Source organism: Chrysochloris asiatica, unplaced genomic scaffold (assembly GCF_000296735.1).
Source record: "Chrysochloris asiatica unplaced genomic scaffold, ChrAsi1.0 scaffold00007, whole genome shotgun sequence".
Lineage (NCBI taxonomy): Eukaryota > Metazoa > Chordata > Mammalia > Afrosoricida > Chrysochloridae > Chrysochloris > Chrysochloris asiatica.
In genome coordinates, this window is record NW_006408525.1 from 5,667,580 (window position 1) to 5,674,608 (window position 7,029).

Below are 7,029 nucleotides of genomic sequence, written 5' to 3' on the forward strand. Positions count from 1 at the left end.
GTGATTGGAATACAAAGGTTGGGAGCAAAGAGGAAAGATCAGTAGTTGGAAAATAAGGCCTTGGTGATAGAAATAATGCTGGAAAACGCATGACAGAATTCTGCAAAATGAATGATTTGTTCATTTCAAATACTTTCTTTAGACACAACATAAGAGATGATTATACACATGGACCTCACCAGATGGAATACATAGGAATCAAGTGCAATGCATCTGTGGAAAAAGACAATGGAAAAGCTTCATATCATCAGTGAAAACAAGGCCAGGGGCAGATTGTGGAACAGACCATCAATTACTCATATGCAAATTCAAAGTGAAGCTGAAGAAAATGAAAACAAGTCGACAAGAGCAAAAATATGACTTTGAATATATCCCACCTGAATTTAGAGATCTCTGAAGAACAGATTTGATACCAAAGACTAGAAGAGTTGTGGGATGATATCAAGTACATCATACATGATGAAAGCAAAAAGTCATTGAGAAGACAAGAAAGAAGGAAAAGGTCAAAAATGGATGTCAAAAGAGACACTGAAACTTGCTCTCCAGTGTAGAGATGCTGAAGCAAATGGAAGAAATGAGAAGGTCCAAGAGCTAAACAGAAAATTTCAAAGATCAGCTCGAGAAGGTAAAGCCAAATATTACAACAAAATGTGCAAAGATCTGGAATCAGAAAACCAAAAAGGATGAACACGCTCAGCATCTCAAACTGGGGGAACTGAAGAAAAAATTTAAGCCTCGACTTTCATTATTGAAAGATTTTCTGAGAAAATTATTGAATGATGCAAAAAGCATCTAGAGAAGATGGAAGGAATACACAGAGTCACTGTACCAAAAGGAAATGGTTAATGGTCAACCGTTTCAAGAGGTAGCATATGATCAAGAGCCAATGATACTGAAGGAGGAAGTCCAAGGTGCATTGAAGGTATTGGCAAAGAACAAGGCACCGAGAATTGATGGAATAAAAATTGAAATATTTCAAGAAAGTAAGGCGGCACAGGAGGCACTCACTCATCTCTGCCAAGAAATTTGGAAGACAACTATTTGGCCTACTGATGGGAAGAGATCCATGTTTGTGCCTATTCCAAAGAGAGGTGGCCCAACGGAATGTGGAAATCATTGGACAATCTCTTTGATACCTCATGTGAGTAAAGTTTTGCAATAGGTACTACAGAAACGGCTATACTCAAACATTGACAGAGAACTTTCCAGAGATTCAAGCCGGATTCAGAAGAGGCCGTGGAATGAGGGATATCATTGCTGATGTCCGATGGATCTTGGCTTGAAAGCAAAGAATATCAGAGAGATGTTTACCTGTGCTTTATTGACTACGCAACGGCTTTCGATTGTGTGGATCATGATAAGCTATGGACAACATTGCAAAGTTATGAGTATTCCGGATCACTTAATTGTGCTCATGAGGAGCCTGTAGTACCTGGACCAAGAAGCAGTTGTTTCGAACAGAACATGGGAACACTGAATGTTTTAAAATTAAGAAAGGTGTGCAACAAGATTGTATTCTTTCACCATACTTATTCAACCTGTATGCTGAGCAGATAATCCAAGAAGCTAGGTTCTATGAAGAAAAACACGGCATCAGGATTGGAGGAAGACTCATTAACAACCTGTGATATGCAGATGATACAACCTTGCTTGCTGAAAATGAAGAGGACTTAAAACATTTAGTGATGAAGGTCAAAGAGCACAGCCTTGGTATGGATTACATCTCAATGTAAAGAAAACAAAAATCCGGACTTCATTCTTCTTGGATCAACTATCAACACTCAGGGAAGTAGCAGTCAAGAAATCAACGACGTATTGCATTAGGCAAATCTGCTGCACAAGACCTTTCGAAAGTGTTGAAGAACAGAGATGTCAGCGTGAGGGCTAAGGTGCGCCTGACACAAGCCATGGTATTTTCAGTAACCTCATATGCATGTGAAAGTTGTACAGTGAATAAGGAAGACTATAGAAGAATTGATGCTTCTGAGTTGGGTGTTGGAGGAGAATATTGAAAGTGCCATGGCCTGCCAAAAGAACTAATAAATCTGTTTTGGAAGAAGTGCAGCCAGAGTGCTCCTTAGAGGCCAAGATGCCCAAAGTTCATCTCATACTTTGGACATTTCGTCAGGAGGGACCAGTGGCTGGAGAAGGATATCATGATTGGTAAGGTGGAGGGTCAAAGAAAAAGAGAAAGACCCCCCACCCCCACCCCCCCAGCGAGATGGATTGGCCAAGTGGCAGCATCAATGGACTCAAGTGTGGCAGTAGTAATGATGTTGGCCCAGGATCGGGCAGTGTTTCATTCTGCTGTGCATAAGGTTGCTATGGGTCTGTACCGACTCTATGGCACCTAACAACAAGCGTCTTTTAGAGAAAGTTATAATTAGTGAATACTATAAGAAGAAGTCTAATTAAATGGAGATATTGCATTTAATTAGATTCGAGTATATACTAATGCAAAGGAATTGATTCTCTGTAGATTCACTGAAGTTCCAGTAAGGATTCTACTAGGGTTTTTTCATGGAATTTGCCAAGCTGATTCTAAAATGTACTGGAAACAAAAGTCTGACAATAACCAAGATACCCTTAAGGAAACATAAGGGATTTGTTCAGTTAGATACCAAGATTTAATATAAAGACATGTTAATTCTGAGATTGTGTTACTGTTGTAGGGACATATGAGTAGACCAATAGAACATAATAGAAAGGTCAGAGACAGATCTGTACATATATGAAAGAAACTTCATTTATATTTATTTTTAGGAATGGGCTGTACAAATGACATAGAATACATTGCGGATCATAGGTAAAGGATAGATTTTTGACAGATGATACTGGGAAAATGACTCATCCATTTGCAAAAAAAGGGAGAAAAAGAAATTGGGTCCTTCTCATATACCATGCACACAAAAATCAATTTAAGCTAAATATACAAATATGCATTAAAGGCAAAGCTACTACAAGTGATTGTGGTAATGTCGCACGACCGGACAGTATTGTGTGCCATTGCACATGGACTCATAATGAATTGGGGACAGATTCAGTTGCAGTATACCAAAACAATAGAATAGTTCCATGACATCAGAGTAAAGAAGACTTTGTCTTACAAGACATATTAAGTACAAGCTGCAGAAAAATAAGATTGATTGACTGGACTTAAGAATGTCTGTTTATCATAATATATGATAAAGAGACTGAAAATATAAATCACAAAATGGGAGGGGGTGCTCCTGGAGAAATTCCAGTATCTTTTTTTTTTCTTTTCTTTCTTTCTTTTAATAAACTTTCTATTATGAATTGAGTGAATGTTTACTGTGCAGACCATCAGTTTACAATCCACAAATCTTGTACTTCATTTCATTTCAATGACTGCAATCCTTTCTATGTAATATCACTTATCCCACTTCTTTCCTGTGACTCTTTTTCCCTTTCCTTTTTCTTTCCCATCCCTTCTGAATTTTGTCTTTAGGTAATTGCTGCCATTTTGATCTTGAATGGTTGACTATTCTATGCTTTGCAAGCTTCAGAAGTGTTGCTGCCTCCACCCTTACCTCCCTCTTATATACCTATCTATTGGTTGGCTGAAAATTGAGCCACAAGTTGATTTCAAGACCTGAAGAGTGATCAGTGCCCATAGTATTGGGTTATTTTGGTCTCTCTCTGACCAGTAAGCCCTGTCTTGCTTTATAATTTTTAGTTTTGTTTCACACGTTTTCCCATCATGCCATTTTCATGACTTTTTAAAGCCCCCTCATAGTTTATATATTTTTGGTAGTCCTACCAGTTCTTTTAAGTCTAGGTATATTTCTTCTCTGATTTCAAAGCTAAATCTCAGTTGAAAGAAATGTGGTTTTATATAGGATAACCATTTAAACAGCTTTCACAATGTTTAAATGGCCATTTATGAAATTAGTAGCTGTCTAAATATTCTATTTTACAGTTTCTCAAGTATATGTTAATTTTCTTTAGAAGGAAAAACTTGTGTCACTCTCTAATATTTAAAATGGATAGAAGTAGAATTTCCCTGTGTGAATGTCCACAATATTCTAAAAATCCATGTAGTGCAGTTTGAAATGCCTCTGTTCCGGTTTTTGACCTGGAAATACAGAATATCATAAAATAACTTGCAAGTAAAATTTTGCAAAGATAATTAAAAAATGATTGTAACAGTACACTGACAAGAAGTTGCCAGAAATTCAAGCCAGATTCACAAGAAGACAAGAAACATGGAATATCATGGCTGACATCAAATGGTTCAGGCTGCAATTAGAAAATACTTGACAAATGTTTACCTGTGTTTTATTGACTTTGCAAAGACTTTGGGCTATGTGGATAATAGCAAACTACGTATAGCATTGCGAAGAATGAGAATTTTAGAACACTTAATTGTGCTCATGAGGAGCCTGTACATAGACCAAGAGTCAGTCATTCAAACAGAAAAAGGAACTACTGAATGGTTTAAAATCAGGAAAGGTGTGCCTCAGCATTCCAGTCTTGCACCACTCTTAATCAGTCTTTATGCTGCGCAATAAAATTGAGAAGCTGAGTAATATGAATAAGAAAGTTACATCAGGATTGGAGAAAGACTCATTGTGATAAGCATATAACAGAATCTTGCTTGCTAAGTATATAGGACCTTAGGTGGATTTCTGAGCCCCATCCAGAACATTCTGAGGTGGGATATTCTTACAAGAAAAAAATGGCAGACCAACCTGGAACAGCTAAAACAGCAGAAGATACATCTTCAAAGAAAGATCAGGAAAAATCACAACAAAAATGGCAGTATGATTGGCTACTACAAGAACAATCAAGTTGTGTGTCACGAAGCCATCTGAAGACAAGCAATCAAGTGTCTTCAGGACAAACCCTCTTCCAAGACAAACTCAAAGGGAACACATGAGCAAGCATATAAGCTTGTTGACAACAGTGTTGGTCTACTGGTGAGTGGAAGAAGGGGAAAGGCAGCAATGAAGAAATGGGCTGAGTTCAACCACATTCCATAGAGTTGAACAGAGATGGAGGCAGAGATGAGGCTATGAAGTTGAGGACTCGACTCACGGAAAGAGAGATATTGAGTGCTGGCCGCCAGGAGGCAGGCTTGCAGAATATGCCCTTTGGTTGTTTAAATTATTATGTATTTCTGAGTGTTTTTGTGTATATATCCCCCCATCTCCCAAAAAATCCCCAAAGGGAATGGAAGCAAATACTGTTGAATGAGATGATTCATGGAGGATAATGTGATCATTGCAATGAAACAATGGTGTAAAGCCAGGAAAAAAAAAAACCTTGCTTGCTAGAAACAAAGAGAACTTGAAATAATTACTGTTGAAGACCCAAAATTTCAACCTTCAGTATGTATTGCACCTCAATGTAAAGAAAACAAAATCCTTACAAATGGACCAGTAAATAGTAACATGATAAACAGAAAAGAGTGAAGTTGTCAAAGACTTAATCTTACTTGGATCCATAATTAACTTTCAGGGAAGCAGCTGTGAAGAAATCAAATGACGTATTACACTGGGCAGATCTGCAAAAACCTCATTAAATGTGTTAAAGAACAAAAATGCCCGTCCCACGCCATGGTACATTCCAGTTGCCTCATATACATGGGATTGTTGGAAAATGAATCAGGAAAACTATAGAATAATTGATAGTTTTTAAAGTATATTTACTGGCAGAAGAAAAAACAGGTCTGTCTTGGGAGAACTACAACCAGAATACACCTTAGAAGTAAAGATGGAGAGACTGTCTCTCATACTTTGGGCATGGTGTCAGGAAGGACCAGCCCCTGGGGATTAGCCCCTAGAGAAAGATAAAGTGCTTGGTAAAGCCGGAGGGTCAGTGACAAAGAAGGAAAACCTTTAACGAGGAGGATTGACAAAGTGGCTGCACCAGTGATTTTAAAGATAACAATTGTGAAGATGGTGTAAGATCAGGCAGTGTTTCATCCTGTTGTGGTTAGAGTTGCTATGAGTGGAAACCAACTCAACAGCACCTAACAACACCATTCCGGTTTATAAGTCAACAGAGAATCTGAACTGAAATAGCAATCCTTTATTATTTAATCATGATTTCATAAATTTTGATCCTTCAAAATATTCAGACACTAATTCCTCTTTAGTTAGAAATTTAATTTAAAGGTAAGCTATTTTCTAGAAATCTGAATGTTGACTATATTGCTTGATAGATACTCTGCTACTATTCAGAAGGTTTTCACTAGCTAATTTTTTTTTTTTTAGAAATAGAATTGCCAGGTTCTTCTTCCTAGTCTGTCTTAGTCTTGAAACTCAGCTAAAACTTGTCTGCCACAGGTGACCCTGTTGGTATTTGAAATACTGGTGGCATAACTTCCAACATTCTAGCAATATTCAACCCACTACCATATGACATACTGACAGATTAAAAAGTACATTGTTACATTCAATCATTTCAGGAGGTAGCATGTGATCAAGAAACAGTGATATTGAAGAAAGAATTCCAAGCTGCATGGAAATTCCAGTTATTTTTTAATACTAACTGAGATGTTTCAACAAATGGATGCCACGCAAGAAGTACTCACACATTCCTGCCAAGAAATTTGTAAGACCTGTCTAACTGCCTGACAGATTTCCATACTTGTGCCCATTTCAAAGAAAGATGGTCCAACAGAATGTGTAAAGTATCGAACACTATCATTGATGTCACACACAAGTAAAGTTTTGCTGGAGTTAATGAAAAAATGGTTGCAGCAGTACATCTGCAGGGAATTGCCATAAATTCAAGCTGAACTCAGAAAAGCACATGAAACAAGGGATATCATTGCTGATGTCAGAAAGATCTTGGCTGAAAGCAGAGAACATAAAAAAGATGTTGTTATGAGCTCTGGTAGCGTAGTGGTTACGAATCGGGCTGTGAACCTTAAGGTCAGCGGTTCGAAACTACCAGCCGCGCCGCGGGAGAAAGATGAGGCTTTCTACTCCCGTAAAGATTTACACCCTCGGAAACCCTGTACAGGGTCGCTATGGGTCGGAACCGACTCCACGGCACTTA

The 7,029-nt window shown here is 38.0% G+C and overlaps 1 protein-coding gene across 1 annotated transcript in view; it reads left to right on the top strand.

The window, feature by feature from the left end:
- The window catches only part of ACACA (acetyl-CoA carboxylase alpha), a 336,306-nt gene that overhangs the window by 135,953 nt on the left and 193,324 nt on the right, over window positions 1-7,029 (top strand). The window lies entirely within an intron of this gene.